At 44.3% G+C, this 15,202-nt stretch overlaps 1 protein-coding gene across 2 annotated transcripts in view; it reads right to left on the bottom strand.

Moving 5' to 3' along the window:
• Nucleotides 1–5,386, bottom strand: part of PDZD2 (PDZ domain containing 2) — a 462,289-nt gene extending 456,903 nt beyond the window's left edge. For both annotated transcript variants that reach the window (XM_077116902.1, XM_077116903.1), the window contains exon 1: nt 5,298–5,386. The gene's annotated coding sequence lies outside the window, so the exon portion shown is untranslated. The remainder of the gene's footprint in view (nt 1–5,297) is intronic.
• Nucleotides 5,387–15,202: the final 9,816 nt, after the last annotated feature.

The following is a 15,202-nucleotide window of genomic DNA, read 5'->3' as shown; positions in this document are numbered from 1 at the left end:
ATGGAGGTGCATCAAGAAGCCAGCACTGCTTGGATGGGAACTGTTTCCCAGCCCCATTCGAGAATGTGGGGCAGAGAAGATGCTATTGGCATTCAAGAGGGGCCACAGCCAGGGGCAGCCCTCTTCCTGGAGCTGGAGAGGCTTCAAAGACAAATGTGTCTTTTCCCCACACTTACTGCCATAACAAGCCATCTCTCGGCTCAGCGGCCTTATCAGACCACAAAGGGCCTCTTCAACTATTGAGTTTTCAAACGTAAATGCAGCCAGTGTTTTCTTGAACACATTTGTAAATAGAACGCTGAGCTCTTTCTATCACAGACAATTCAAGTCTGAATCAGACCTAGCTTCAAATTCTGCCTCTGCCTAGAACTGCAGAACCCATGGGATATGTATTCTTTCCCAATTCCATTATTTTTTCCTTTCTAAAATTTGGATATTAGGAGACCAAGATTTTTTTTTAATGCCATAAAAGGACCTATCATTTTATATGCAACCTATGCATAAGCCCAAAGGATAATATAATCTAGAAATAGACTGTCCCAATGGAAATAAATTTTAAAATTATTTGAGAGATGTTTTCAAAACTTCCATTTCCTTAAAAAAAATTCTGCAAATTTTCCCCAAATTTAATTTCATTTGGCACATATCTGTTGAGGATTTAGTAAATCAAATTAAGTGCTCCTCTTCCTCCCTTTCCACTAAGTGAGAATATTTATTTAATCCCTCCAAGTATAATCACAGAGCCATTTAAAAAGCTAAGAGGGTATGCCGAGTTTTCATTCTCCCGCACCTACCTGCAATTTGCACAATTACCATTATAAGACAGTTCCCCAGATCAAGCAATTACAGGTTGTGATTCTAGTTCCAGTTCTACCAGAATGGACCAAGTTCTCTGCTTTTCTGGACCTCAGCTTCCTCAAATGCAGGAATTAGCAAGTATGAATGCATCAGCTCCTTCCAAACCACAGAGGAGAGAGAGAAGGGAGGAGGGGTGAGGGAAGGATGAAGGAAACTCTTCAGGATCTCCCTGCTTTGAGCCTGGGCCACTGACCTTTGCGCAGGGGAGGGAAGGGAAATACAGGTAACAGATATGATGAAACCCTGGTTAAGTTGGGAACTGGGAGACTGCTTGCTCAGCATAGTCTCCAAAGCTGAGAGCAAGCCTCCATGGGGTCCACTGGAAAATCTCCTGCCTTTTGCATTTGCCTGGGCCCTCAATGATTTCAGTGGAAGGTTTATTCATTTCTCAACACACCGTCAAAGGATCCACTATGCACCAAGTGGTTGTGTCAGGTGTTTGTACACACACTTCAGGACCTCTTTCAATTCCTCCCAATAAAACCCTGGGACGTAGATATTGTACTTAATTTAACACATGAGGAGACTAAGGCTCCAAAATCAGATAGGAGCTGCTCAGTGGGACGTTCTCCCTGAGCACTGACTTCAGCCAAAGCCTTTCATCCCAACTCAGGAATTCTTCCATTTTCTCTCTGCCTGCTGGCACCCTGCGAGGCGCCACCTTGCCCAGCCGGCTGACAGCAGCAGCACTTCAGTCTCTCCCGGACCAGTCCCCACCCTCAGGCAAGGGCCTCTCAGCTTCTGGCAGATGCCAATGCCCCCAGTTTTAGTGAGAAGACCTGCTACTTCCCTCCCCTGCCTGCAGGTACTCTCTCATGCACACCTTACCCAACCTCTGCTTCCCTCCTACCTCCGGGGGGAAGGCCCTTCTCCTTCCTTGCTCCTGATAGCCTCTGGCCTCTTGCCTCCTAAGCCCCCTATCTTCCCACTCCTTTTGTTTACTAAGTATGCTGGAGAAGGAATTGGGAGAGTCTCCTGAATAAACTATCCCTCAACTTATACTCCCTCAAGATGGTTTGGATCATTTTTAACTGGCAAATTTTCAGGTCCATTAGTTTATACCCTCCCTCTCACAGCCTTAGCACCATTCTCTTCTCCATCCCTCACACCTGGCTTCCGTGTACTATTGTGTCCACACACTGCATTGTCAAGGGCCTTTTCCCATCACCTTCCTGGGACATTGGCCCTTCTCAGACTCTCCTGCTTCTTCACCTGCCTCCCTCAGGGGCTGGCCTGCCTGGCTCTTCCTGCCCCTTAAACACAACTCTCTGTCCTCTGCATCCTACTTAATATTACAGGGACACTTTTGAGGGCAGAAGGAAGAGGTTAAAAATTGTTGATACTTCACATCTTTCCTCTTAAAAAGAGTCAGTCTCCCTTTGGGTTTGGTCTGGACCTCTCTGTGGGTTTGTCTTCTGGATTTTTCCCCCCCTTGTGGTTGTGCAGTAACAAGGATGCCTCCTCTTTCTACTCCACCTACCCAGTCACGTAGGCCCATATGAGCTAAGCAAAGCGAGTTATCACAGACAGCTCTGTGTTATCTTGTCCAGCCCACCAGGCTGGTGCTTCCAAGTCAGAGTTCGGATGACATCCCAGAGAACAATCAGGCTGAAGCGAGCTGCCTCTCTCCCTGTCTAACCTGAGGATGTTGTAGGATGCTTGATAGAGATCTCATTTGCCATGATAAGAGAGAGTCCTAGAGAAACAGGCACAGGGCAATTTGCTGAGTGTTCTAACAGGGTTTGTAGGAGCACTGTGGTGGTCCCAAGGTAGGACTGCCCAAGGCAGCTGAGAATCCCCAGAGGAAGAGGCCCCGGTGCTGGGATCCTGAATAATAACATCGTTAGGACAATCAGGGAGAAAGGAAAGTCGAGGATGCCCTATCATCCTCTCCACAAGGAAACAGCATCCTACAGGCAGAAGAGTAAGGCAGGCCAGGGGGTCTGTGGCCTGTTTACCGGTGTGTTAGGGGAGGATGGGAAATGTAGCAGGAGAAAGTTTGGGGAAGCACATGGGTTACTGGTTGGTTGAATGTTAAAATTCCAAACTGTTCCCTATTTCTAGCAACTGTATTCGTGCTTCTAACCTCTAGGTGATCTTTGTTTCTTCTCTCACTACAAATCCAACCATCCCCATACTTTAAGCTCATGTCTGATGAGTATTTCCTTTCTTCCTTGCATATATGAACTCAGACCTTCGTTAGCTCTCTCCCCCCATTTTATTACAATAACCTTCCTACTGGACTTCTTACCTCTTATCTAGCCCCAGTTCCAATTCTTTCCACAAGAGACCATATTAATCACCTTAAAGCACATAGCTCATTATGACCAATGCTTGCTCAAAAATGCCAGACTTCTCTCTATGGTCTGTAGAACTAAGTTGCTCCAAGTCCTCAGCTTGTCTGGCATTGCTCCTGTAAGGGCTGCCTCCTAACTCAGCATCATGCCTCTTCTCTCCACAACCTCCTCCCCCAAGTCCTCTGGATCCACTCAGTCAAAAGTGATTTCCAAATGTTTTATTTGGACCACTCCTCAGCTACTTTATTCATTCAATCATCCTTTCACCCAGTAAATAATAGGGTACCTCCTACATGCCAGAGGTGCTTTGTTTGCCTTATAGCTCTCAGTCTACTTATCTCAATTCACCTACTAGACTGAAATCCTGACAGCAAATAGGGAGCCTCTTTCTCCTGTGTACATCCCCAGGAACCTCTGAGCCCCTGGCACAGCAAACCATAGGTACTCCAAAAATAAAACGGCTGAAATGAATAGGGAAATTATTCTAAGCTTCATAAATAGTAAACTAGTATTGCAAAATCAATTTGAATGATTAGACTTTAAGTATAATTCACTATTTTTCCAGGAGCAAATTAACTGCATCAAGGAAAGAGTATTTACATACTTTACATGATTCTCATTTTACCTCTCCAGCACTTGCCACCCCCTGCTCCCACAATCCCACCTCACTCCTACCCCTCAACACACATACACACACACACACACACACACACACACACACGCACATACTATGCGGTTATTGGCAGAGCAGCAGTCCTTGGCCCATCCTAAAGGAAGAAGGAATTAATGAAGGCAGAACAACCACCTACAGCGAGGAGTGTGTTCTGAGACATTCTATTCTGCCCCTGCCAGCAGCCCTCCCACATCACACCTGCCAGCCTGTACCTACTTGACCCCCATCGAGCACTCACAGACAGGAAAAGCTGGCCCCATTGAAATACCAGGTCCCTAAGCCCCAAATCCAGCAGGGAAATGCCACTGGAGAAGGCACAGAAGCGCCCTGAAAGTCCAGGGGTGGTCTCTGCAAGGCAGGCCCAGGGCATCTGCTCCCGCAGCCACACTCAAGCACCACCTTCAGTAGTTTCATTATGATTTGTCAAGGGAATCACATCCACCCAAGGGACCCTACCTCTTACTGACATGGATGAGAGAGCCTCGGGCCACCTGCGGGGGACAGATGCAGTTCATTCCCTCAAAAGTCCTCCCTCCCTCTTGTCCCCACTGCAGGTCTGGAGCTCTGGAATGCTCTCTTGCCTGCCATTCCAGTCTCCGCCAGCCTGACCCCATCCTCTTCACACTCTTTGAGTGTCCCTTCAAGGTCTCTGCACAGGTCAGGGCTGCTGGGGACAGGCTTCTGGCAAACTCCAGCCAGGGGCCCTCCCCTCTGCCCTACTCACTTCAACCTGTGCTTTAATGGCTTTTCCAAGGAGCAAGGAAGATAAGCAGCCCAAAGGCCTAACACGAAAACCCCTTGGAGAGAGAGAGAGAAGACGGATGAGCAGACTAGGTTCTAGGAAGAAACCCACTTCACAGGCCGAGCAGGATTCCCCCACAGACAAGCTCCCCATCGCCCTGGCAGATGCTAATCAGCGCCCCAAAGACGCCCTTGTGTTGGCGCGCCCCCTCCACTTCGCGCATCTCTTCTCCCGCCAGGGAGGGGACGAGAGAGGAAGAAGAGCGGGAGCACCGACCCCAAGGCAGTACCTGGAGTGGGAGGCCCAGAACGCGCGCCAGGCGGAGGAGGGAACAAGGTGACGGTCCAGAGATGGGATCCAGGGCGCGCAAACCGTCCGGGGCTCTCGGTCCTGTCCCGGATATCCCCGGCAGCACGTATCGGGTTGTTCGGTGGTCGCGGCCCCTCCCCGTCGCGCCTTCTCCCCGCCACTGCGCCCTCCCCACCCCGGGCCGGATGCCAGAGGAGTTTGCGCCGCCCAACGTGGGACCCCAGCTCCGCGCTTCGACCCACCGCCTTGCGGCGGCCGGGATGCCCACACCCGGATTTGTCACTAAACTTTCTGGGGCACACACGGTCTCCAGGGTGCCAACCTCCGCCCCCCCCTTCCCCACCTCCCCATCCCCCCAACACACACACACTCCCATCCCGAGTCGCAAGTCCCTGCAGCAGCCGGACAGTCGTTTCACCTGCGCCCTGCTCGGTAGAGGCTCCGGCTGCTCCTCCAGTTTCTGGTCTTAGGCGCCGCCCGGCTGTCCCCACGCCGCTGCCACCGTCGGAGCCGCCGCGCCTGCGGGGAGCTGCAGCGACCCGGCTCGCCTGCAGCCGCGGGAGGCGAGATCCCAGGCGCCTTCGGCTCCGCCCTCGGCTCCGCAGGACCTGCAGTCACCGCCCTACCGCGTCCCCCGGCCCGGGGCCGGCACGCACCCGCGCTGGGAGTCCTCTCGTCGCCTGCCTCTCCCAGCTGCGCAGCGCTAGGGATCCACAGCGCCTCCAGGATGGGCGGGGATTCCCTCCCTCTGATTGATTCGAGGGGCTGGAACTCCCTTCCTGGAGTGACAGGGACGGAGGGCGGGGATTCCCCTGCAGGAATGACAAGGCGGGAGGGGATTTCCCCGAGCGAGCCCCACGGAGGGGAGGGCGTCCCTCCGGGTAAACCAGGAGTCCTGGTGCGCCGGCTTCACAAACCTGGGGATCCTGGGAGGAAAGGATCCAGGGAGACGGTAGCTCAGAATTTCTACAGAGGCCAGAGGCGGGACTTGGGGCGCCATCTAGGTGGAAGAAGGTGAGCTAAGGGACTTGTCTTGAAGTTCCCTTTGCATAGCACTTTACATAACATGGAGAAAAAATGTCAAGTGCCTTATAAAGAATGGGGTGGAGGGTCCAAGGGAGAAGGAATGGCAAACTACCCACTCCAAGCCATCCTTGGTCTCTAGTTCTTGGAGTGCCAAAGTAACTTTGGCATTGGCATGAGAATTTAGAGGGGACCTCTGGAACCTCAAAGCCGCTGAATCCCTCAGTTAAGCACCTCTCCACCCCCCACCCTACCCCCACACAGCCACTAGCCTTTCAGGCAAGGAAATCCTCAGGTGCAAAGTCCCACACGGCCCCAGGGTGGTGATTTTGATCCCTGGCCAAGAGCCCCTGCTGTATGGACTGAGAGCCAATGTCATCTGCCCTTGGGCTTGTGCCCAGTCGCTAGGAGAACAGGAGTCTCCGACTCTTCCAGTGCCTCATTCTCATGGATTTTCAGAAAGGCCTGCAAATATTTTTAGTTCTTTTTTTTTTTTTTTTTTTGTCATCCTTGTCATTCTGCCTACCACAGAGAGAGGATGATAAGAACATAATAGGAGACTGTTCAGCTCTGCAAATTAAGCTCCCTTAAGAGGAGAAAGCTGGCCTTTTTCAATGCTAGCAGATAGCAGTGAAAAACATATGAAAAATTACAAAACCTGGGATAATGAATAGTCAAATAATGCTTTTGACATTTTCTTCAGAGCAGTAATTGGAAATCTTTGCTTTGAGAGGATGGGGATAGGGCGGGGCAGAGAAAGTCTGCAGCTTTGCTCAGCAAGGTAATAAGCATCCAGTTTCTTAGCAAGAACAGACAGACATAAATCACTTATACAGCTGGGACAGAGATGTCCCACAGTGTCAGAGTCCAAGGTGGTCCCAAGGTATTGGGAGATGGTATTTTTGGCAGGGGTTGGGGGTGGGCAGGTACTTAAATTCAGCTGTTCTTCAGCTTTTACAATTACCAGACCACTGAGATCTATGCCAGTCCAAGACTGCGCTTCAAGGATTACAAGCTGTGCAATCTCAAGCACCCACATCTTCTTTTTCCATATCTGTAAATAGAGAAAATATCTACCAGGCAGGATTTGGTAGAGGATCAGCAAAAACTTAGCTATTCAGTGCGGCACTTAGGAGATGCTTAACTTTCTAGGTAATTGTTAGGTAGAGAGGTATGACTAGGATACCAGAAATATCCTTCTAGAAACAAATAGATCTGTTTCACAGTCCCAGTCCCATCTTCCATCTCTCTCTCTCCCAATCACATGAGTCAGGAAAGGGCAGCCCATGCCTTCTAATCTGGCATATGCCTACCTTCTTTGGCACCCATTAAAAGTTTGCTAAGTAAATGACTATGCAAATGAATTTATCATTCAGACTGTACTGCTATTTCTTACCCATTCCATCCCTAACCCATGTACTCCTAACCTGCAAATTTTGTTTCTTATGCCAGATAACCTTTTCACACACACACACACACACACACACACATGTCTACTGAAATCCTACAGTTAAATGTCACCTCTTCTGGGAAGGCTTCTCTGATCACCAGCACCAACATCAGGTTTCTTCTCCCTCATTAATTTCTGCAGTGCTAGCACTTTCCGCATATTGCTAATATAACACTTGTCAGGTTGTATTAAGCTGTAGGAATTGTCGTGATCTTCATTCTCTCCCACGTAGTTCCAGCTTATGAGCTCCTGGAGGTAAGACAACCTGGATTTTATTATTTCTGTTCTCAAGATGAAGAGTGGCTTAGTCACTCTAAGCCACTGGTCACTCTAGCGGACACTGGATCCAGTAGTCACTCAATAAATGTTTGTTAAATTAAAATGAAATGTATATGTATAACTTTATCATCCTTCTCCTTTGGACATGTCTTTGCTGACATGCATGAAATGCTTCTAGTTTCAATCACTTGTCATTCACTATTTTCCAGATACTTTTTGGCAACTTCTAGCTTGCTAATAATAACTCAGCTCTTGAGGTGGCAGTCAAATGAGTGGAAATTTTGTTTGCCTTTGTCATCTTTTTAATTTGAAAACTCATTACTGATGGCATTTAATTTCCAGTGTTTGGAGATCAAAATGTGAATCTTTTCTACTCACATTTTGTTAAATATTTAGTCACAGGTTAGCGCTTCTATCTGAGTAGCTATTTTAATTTATTGTTTTAAATAAATTTTTAAAAATTTATTGCTCATTATATATAAGACAGGGGGAAGAGTATATAGAAAATCCAAGCCTTAGGAACAAGGGAAGATTAAAATAATGAATAAAGGAAAAGAATGTATTATCCGAGGCTACTTATATGGGTGATAGGTACAATGATGTGTATTTTAGGTGAGTCTGAGAAGATTCCATGGACTGTAGGGTCCTTCTGTTTACCCCCGAGCTTTCCCCTTGATTCTACTATGAAGACAGATTACCCATCAGGAACCTGGAGATCAAAAGTGGAAGTTTCATCACCAATTCAATGAAATCTTGAAAAGACCACTTTCCACCTTTCCTCCTCAGGAAATAAGTTTCCAGGGAGGAGGAAAAGGAAACTCAGTCAACAACTGGCTCAGTTCCCTTTCTCCTCCCATCCTCTGTGACTTCATTTTATCTTGAAAACAGATTCTAGTTCCCTGTTTGCCCAACTAATTACTCTCCTTTCTTTCTTCTACAAATCCCTGTCCACGGGATCTTCCATTCAGGATTTTGCATCAGAATGAGCCATCCCCTGGTGAAGAAAGGGCTTAAAAGAACAAATAAGGATCATAGACAATAACCCATTAACTCAGTGGATCCCAACCTCAGTATGCTTATGGATCCCCCAGAAGAATTTGAAAATTCAGATTTTGGCCTTACCTCCTGAGATCACCCTCTACTAGGTCTGGGTGGCACCCAGATTCTGCATTTCTAAAGTTCAGTGATTGTAACTTCGGGAGATTTGGGGGTGGAGGTGTAGAGCAAACTTGAGAAACAACCAAGGAGAGTGACTACAAAGACAGGAGGGAGCCCAAGCTAGATTACATATATTTTACATTATATTGCATTATATATTACAGCATTCAATCATAGTTGTAATGATAGATTTTCTTTTACACCTTGATGAACAATTTGTGATAAATATTCTGCCTCAAACCAAGTATTTTATTAGCTAATACACAAATGGACAAGCTGCTGTAAAATACATAAATAGGAATAAAGCTTAAAAACTTTTCATCCTATGTATATTGGAAGTAATGAGTTACTATATCTAAGAGCATGACACTGAAATTTTTGCAAATGTATTTTGTTGTTTTCAGCATTGTATAATATTACCCCAAATGCAGAATTTATTATTTTTTCCTATGCTCCTCCATACAGAATACACTATCTCCTTTTATTTAGGCTGCTAAGACAATCCATTATTTTATATCTTTGACCCTCAATCGTACATTCATACTATGGGTGATTTTTAAGACAATTTTTGGAAGCAGTTGTGAATTATACACTAGCAAGCTCAGACTATGTGTTACTTAAATTTCACAATTATTACGTCTACTGCTAGATTACCCTACATTCTTAGGGCACCAGCAATAAGGCGACTAATGAAGAGAGAGATTCAGCTTTGATTAATAATAACCAGTACATTTTTAATGAATTTTCCATCTGACTTTATCTTCAAATACACCTTCTTTTTTTAAAAAAAAAATACACTTTCTGTGAAATTGACAAATATCAATATTAAGAAATCCAACTTTACAAAAAATACTATAGCTATTGCAAAATAACCAGTATTTTGCAATCAGCATATAAAGAGAAGCTATTTTAGTTGCGTATATACATAGGTTTTATTTCATAGTTGGCCCTTTGTTTTTATTTTTGCATTATACAGTTGACAGGTTACCAGGTTCTTTTTGTATCACATTAGCATGATTATAAAAGATACTTTTCCCCCAGAAGTTGGTGAATCATGCATCTTGCCTCATCCTGTATTCACATGGGGCTACAATTCAGTCACATCACTGATATTCAAATTTGTAAACTACTTTAAGGTAAGGTATTTCCTAACTTTCTCATTTTATGCACAAGTTCTCATTTCCTGCTACTGTCTCCCCTGCTGATTATTCTTCTTGTTCTGCTGTGCACAACTTATTTAAGGAGAAGCATCATTTTAAGTCAATCAAATGGTATTTGTACTCCTTCATGAGATACTTCTACTCCCAGGCATCTTCATTTAACAATCTCCAAGAAAGTAATTATAAGAATAAATAATTGCTAATACATGTACTCTGCTTTCTTTTTGTTTTGTTTTTCTAATTTTACTTCTTGCTCCTCATCGTCTCTTTTGCCAATTCTAGCATCTGTTTTATTGGTACAATTAAAATGAGCATGGAAATAAAAGACTGCTAAATGATATCTAGCCTAAAAAGCAACAGAGAACAAGTGCTGCATTCTGTGTCCAACCATGATAAAACAGTGAAGTGCAGGGAGACCCTTGGGCAAGTTTCTCTAACGTGATGTGGTGGATTGAATTGTTACCTGAGTTTTGACATATTCTTGGTCTTGGTCTGCAGCTGGCAGGTGTGGAGTCATTGTAAATAAGATCTCTTTAAGATGTTTGTGACCCCACTGAATCGGGTTTGGTTTTAATCTGGGTTACTGGAGTTCTTTATAGGCAGAGTGAAAGATGATGGAGAGAGAAGCCAGGAGAGGCCACTATGTCATTTGTCATATGATGTAAAGCCACGGACCAAGGATCACCAGCAGCCAGATCCAGAAGGCAACAGTTCTGATGTGTCGATTTTGGACCTCTCCTAGCCTCAAAACCATGAGCCAATAAATTCCTAGTGCTTAAGCCAATGCATTGTATGGTATTTGTTTTAGCAGCCAGGAAATGAAAATATATGGGGAGAATGATACCTGCCTCTAAAGTCCCATTGGTATCTTAAGTCCCCAGTGAGATCATACATGTGAAAGTACTTTGAAAAAAATTTAAAGGTGTCTTCACATGAGAGGAGGTGAGAGCAATAGCTCTTTGAATGGCTATTTCAATTTGTCATAAAATGTACGTGAAGAAGATGGTTTCCCATTTCATCTCAATATACAGGAATAATCACCAAGGGAGGTTGATAAACTATCATTAATAACTTATTTGCATGATGTGTGAATTAGTGGGTCAAATATAGGAAATGCATTTTGCATCTCTGTTGCATTCAAGGCAACCTAACAATGAAGTCCAAAGAAAGTAGAACCTTTGAAGAAATGTCATGGAGGACTTGAAGAAGTCAAATTTGGTGAAAACACAGTCACTGTCAATTTGGAGATAACTTAGTTTTGCTTGGTTTTAGTGAACACTGGGTATAGCCTCTCTACTGGCCCATCTGAGTCAATTCCCAGTGAGGCTGCTTCTTGAAAAGAATCTCAGGGATATGCACAGTGTAGGGCCTGCATTTCAGTCAGGGAGTCCCTCTCATTTATAGTTAATAAAATGTCATTGGGGTGCATGGGTGGTTCAGTAGTAGAATGCTTGCCTTTCATGCAGGAGACTGAGGCTTGATTCCTGGACCCAACATGCCCCCCTGCCAACACACACACAACATCATTAAAAATATTTAAATATGAATTTTTTTGTGAATCCAGGGAGGAGTGAACCATCTTTTCTGTTTTGCTGTTTGGTTATCAACAAAGCAAATAACCTAAACTACTCCTTTTTTGGGCATGGGCAGGCACTGGGAATAAACTACTTTTAAATAAATAATTTACTATTGTAATTTAGATAACCAAACCACCAGGAAATAAAGAGGGGGGAAAAAACACAAAAGAATGACAGCCAAATATAAGACGAGAAGATCATGGAATTTTACAGTCAAACGGAGACCCTCAAGAATCAAAGTGGCCAGCTTAGTTCCCTGACTTGCCTAGAAATGCTCTGGATGAAAGACAGAATGTACTTTGGAAAGGTAATGAAGAAAGACCATGTAGGATCTGGTGACCTCTCTTTTTTCCCATCATTTTGACCATGTGAATTTTATCTAATGCATTAAATATAATGCCTGGTTTTCACAGTCAAATTGATGTATCTCAGGACCAGGGGCTCTGGAAAAAGAAAGACTGACTTCATGTACTGAAGTCATCCATGTCCTCTTGCCTTCGAAGGGTGCACACGTAGCTCTGTTTCATACCCCAGCAAAAGAGATATTCTCCAGTGAAGGCAGCAGACATATAAATGAATTCCTTATGATAAATTCCAAATGCTCCTTAAAGGATCATGTTTTCCTTATTAAAGTCGTTTGAGATATATACCATTAGTCAGGATGTCATGGAGCTTATAAATATTGTATCTCCAACGTGAATCTGCAAGACACTGCTTTTAGACTAGATCAAAGAAGTCATAGAAAATGCAATAATGCAGAGTGTTATTTAGCAGAATTGCTCAAACTTTCCTTTATTCTACATGCATAGATATCGTTTCTAACAAGGGCTCACAATCTACTCAAAAATGAACTTTTTTTATGAAATTGTTAACTGAAAAAATTTTAACCAAACCCAAATGAATGGTTCCATAGACACTACTTCATCATTACTGTTCTCTGCGAGGCCAAGACTAGGGTGAGGCAAATGAGGAACCTAGGGCACAGAATTCAAGAAGACAGTTACTCTGAGGATTGTGCAAGCACTGGGTCATCCACTTGCCTGACCGTCAGAGTGAGGTCTTCCTTAAATTTGGCACTCTAGTCACCTCTCTTGCCTGCCCTCCTCCACTCTCACTGTGCCCTGTAGTCATGCCTTTCTCTTGCTTATTCCAACCTAAGGAGGTTACAGCTCCTTGCTGTTGCTAGTCTTGACACGCTTCATTGTCCTTTTTGGTTTTCCTTAACATAACCACCTCTTTGTCAATCATTGCTGTTTGAGTGTGGTATTAGTTTGGAAGCTGCTGGAATGTGATACACCAGAAATGGAATGACTTTTTAAAACGGAATTTATTAAGTTGCAAGTTTACAGTTCAAAGGCCATGAAAATGTCCAAATTAAGGCACCAACAAGAGGTTACCTTCACTCAAGAAAGGCTGATGCTGTCCAGAACATCTCTGTCAACTGGGAAGCCATGTGGCTGGCATCTACTGGAGTCTTTGGGTTCTGGGCACCTCTCTCAGCTAGGAAGGCACGGGTGACATCTGCTAGCTTTCTCTCTTCATTACATAAGTCTTCCCTGGGTGTGCCTTCCTTCCGCAACTCCAAAGGTCTCTGGCTATATGGGCTCTCACTGCAATGTTGGTTCTGTCGTTTTAGGTGGCTCTCTCCAAAATGTTTCCTCTTTTAAAGGATTCCAATAAACTAATCAAGACCTACCTGGAATGGGTGGAGTCACATCTCTGTCTAATCAAAGGTCACAAACATAATTGGAGATAATTTAATCAAAGTCTCTGCCCTACAATATTGAATTAGAATTGAAAGAAACGGCTGCTCCTGCAAGATTGGATCAGGATTAAAACATGGCTTTCCTGGGGTACGTAATATTTTCAAACCAGCTCAGTGTGCCATCTGTTTTCTTTTTTTTTCTTTGCTGTTTTCTGAGAGCACCCTGACTCATATGATTCCATTGCATAAATAAATGTAATGAAATATTTCAAGAGGTTGTTATCTGCTTCTGTAGGTCTCTCTGCAACCACTAAGTACATCTGCAAGCTTGGCTGATGTCACGTGAGCTTAGGTGCTAGTATTCCCACTTTTCAAGTATGCTACAGCAATCTGGAAGCACTCAATGCAAGTGATATATTCCAGAGCTTGGCAGTGGCAGAGTCAAAGCTGCCACTTCAGCTCTGAACCTTACACTGACCTTAACTTTACATTAAACTACATCTCAACTACTTTCCTCCCTGACAGCTACCCACCAGTATCTTGAGAATTAGGATCGCAGATAAATCAATCTGGCTGGCAAAGCCCACTGCAGTGAGTCTAATCCAGGTGAACTCAGAAGCTGGTGGGTGTGCAGCTGGCTCATGCCCAATTTAGAGCAGGTCTGGGAAGCATTCCCAGATGGCTTCTGGATGCCATTGCTTTTTCTGGCTGCATTCCTGGGGGAGGTGGGAAAACACACATAGGTCTCCTAGCTGCAAACCCAGGCAAAGAGCACGTTGTCATATCTTTAGAAAATGATAACACACAAACTACAGGAAACCAGAAATAGAGAGAGAGAGATCCACGTAGCTCATCCACTCTTCAGAGCACAGGAGCAGCCATTGCAGAAGATCTATCCTCCTCATGAATCAGTTATCCTTAAAAAGGACTGCCCAGGGTTTTGGCAAATTTCAGACACCCCTCGTTCTATTGTATGTCTCAATTTCCTCTTCTGAAAGAGGGAGTTCTTCCTATCAAGAAAAAGGGGAGAAATACCCGTTAGGTAAACAAAAATCTCCATAGATTTTTTTGAGGTCTCAATTTAGAGCCTCAAGTACAAAACTAATGTTGATTTATCTTCTCTTTTGGGCAGCAGGAGGCAGCTTACAGAGGGAGACAGTATGAATTATAATTAAGAACATGGATTCTGTAGTCAGACCACTTGGGTTCAAATCCTAGTTCTGCCACTAATTTGCTGTGTGATCTTGGGAAAGTAACTTAACCTTTCTATGCTTGTTTCCTCATCTGTAAAATGGGTACAATAATAATACTTCCTTCATAGGGTTGACATGAAGATTAAGTGACTTATTATAAGCAAAGCACTTTGAACAATGCTGAGTATGTGGTAAAGACTATACAAGTGATTAAAAAATATTATTTTAGTAACCACGTCTCTTTAGATAGACTCTGCAGTGTTGATCAATTCCATGGTTTTTCACCATCCTTTGCCTCTAGCCCAAATAACTTCTAGGGTAAAATAATTGATCCCAGAAAACTTTTGCTAGCACTGCTGAGCACTAGAGAAAGGGAAATGGGCTTGCATCTTAGCTGGAATCAAAAGGAAATGTATCTGAGATGCTAATAATTGGAAAAGCATATTTTGATACATGGCCTCAACCTGGCAAACTCATCAGTTATGCCCAAAGAATAAGGGGGAGCACTAGGTGGGCTTACCTGCAAGACTGATGCAAGAGAAATGAGATGCTTTTCAAGAAGATGATTCATCACTGATAACTGAAGGCCTAGTGTGATTCCTCATCCATCATACACAAATGTCTTTTCACTTAGGCATCCATCCCAGAAAGCAAATGTAGCTTTGTACTTTTTTTGAGGCTGGAGCAGTGTGTGTTCTACTCTTTCTTCTCTTGTCTTTGATTTTCCCTTGGGCAGTCCCTCCATGACCATCCCAGTTTTCCATAAGTAAACTTTCGT

Source organism: Tamandua tetradactyla, chromosome 9 (assembly GCF_023851605.1).
Source record: "Tamandua tetradactyla isolate mTamTet1 chromosome 9, mTamTet1.pri, whole genome shotgun sequence".
Taxonomy (NCBI): domain Eukaryota; kingdom Metazoa; phylum Chordata; class Mammalia; order Pilosa; family Myrmecophagidae; genus Tamandua; species Tamandua tetradactyla.
This window is presented reverse-complemented; position numbering and strand designations above follow the sequence as displayed.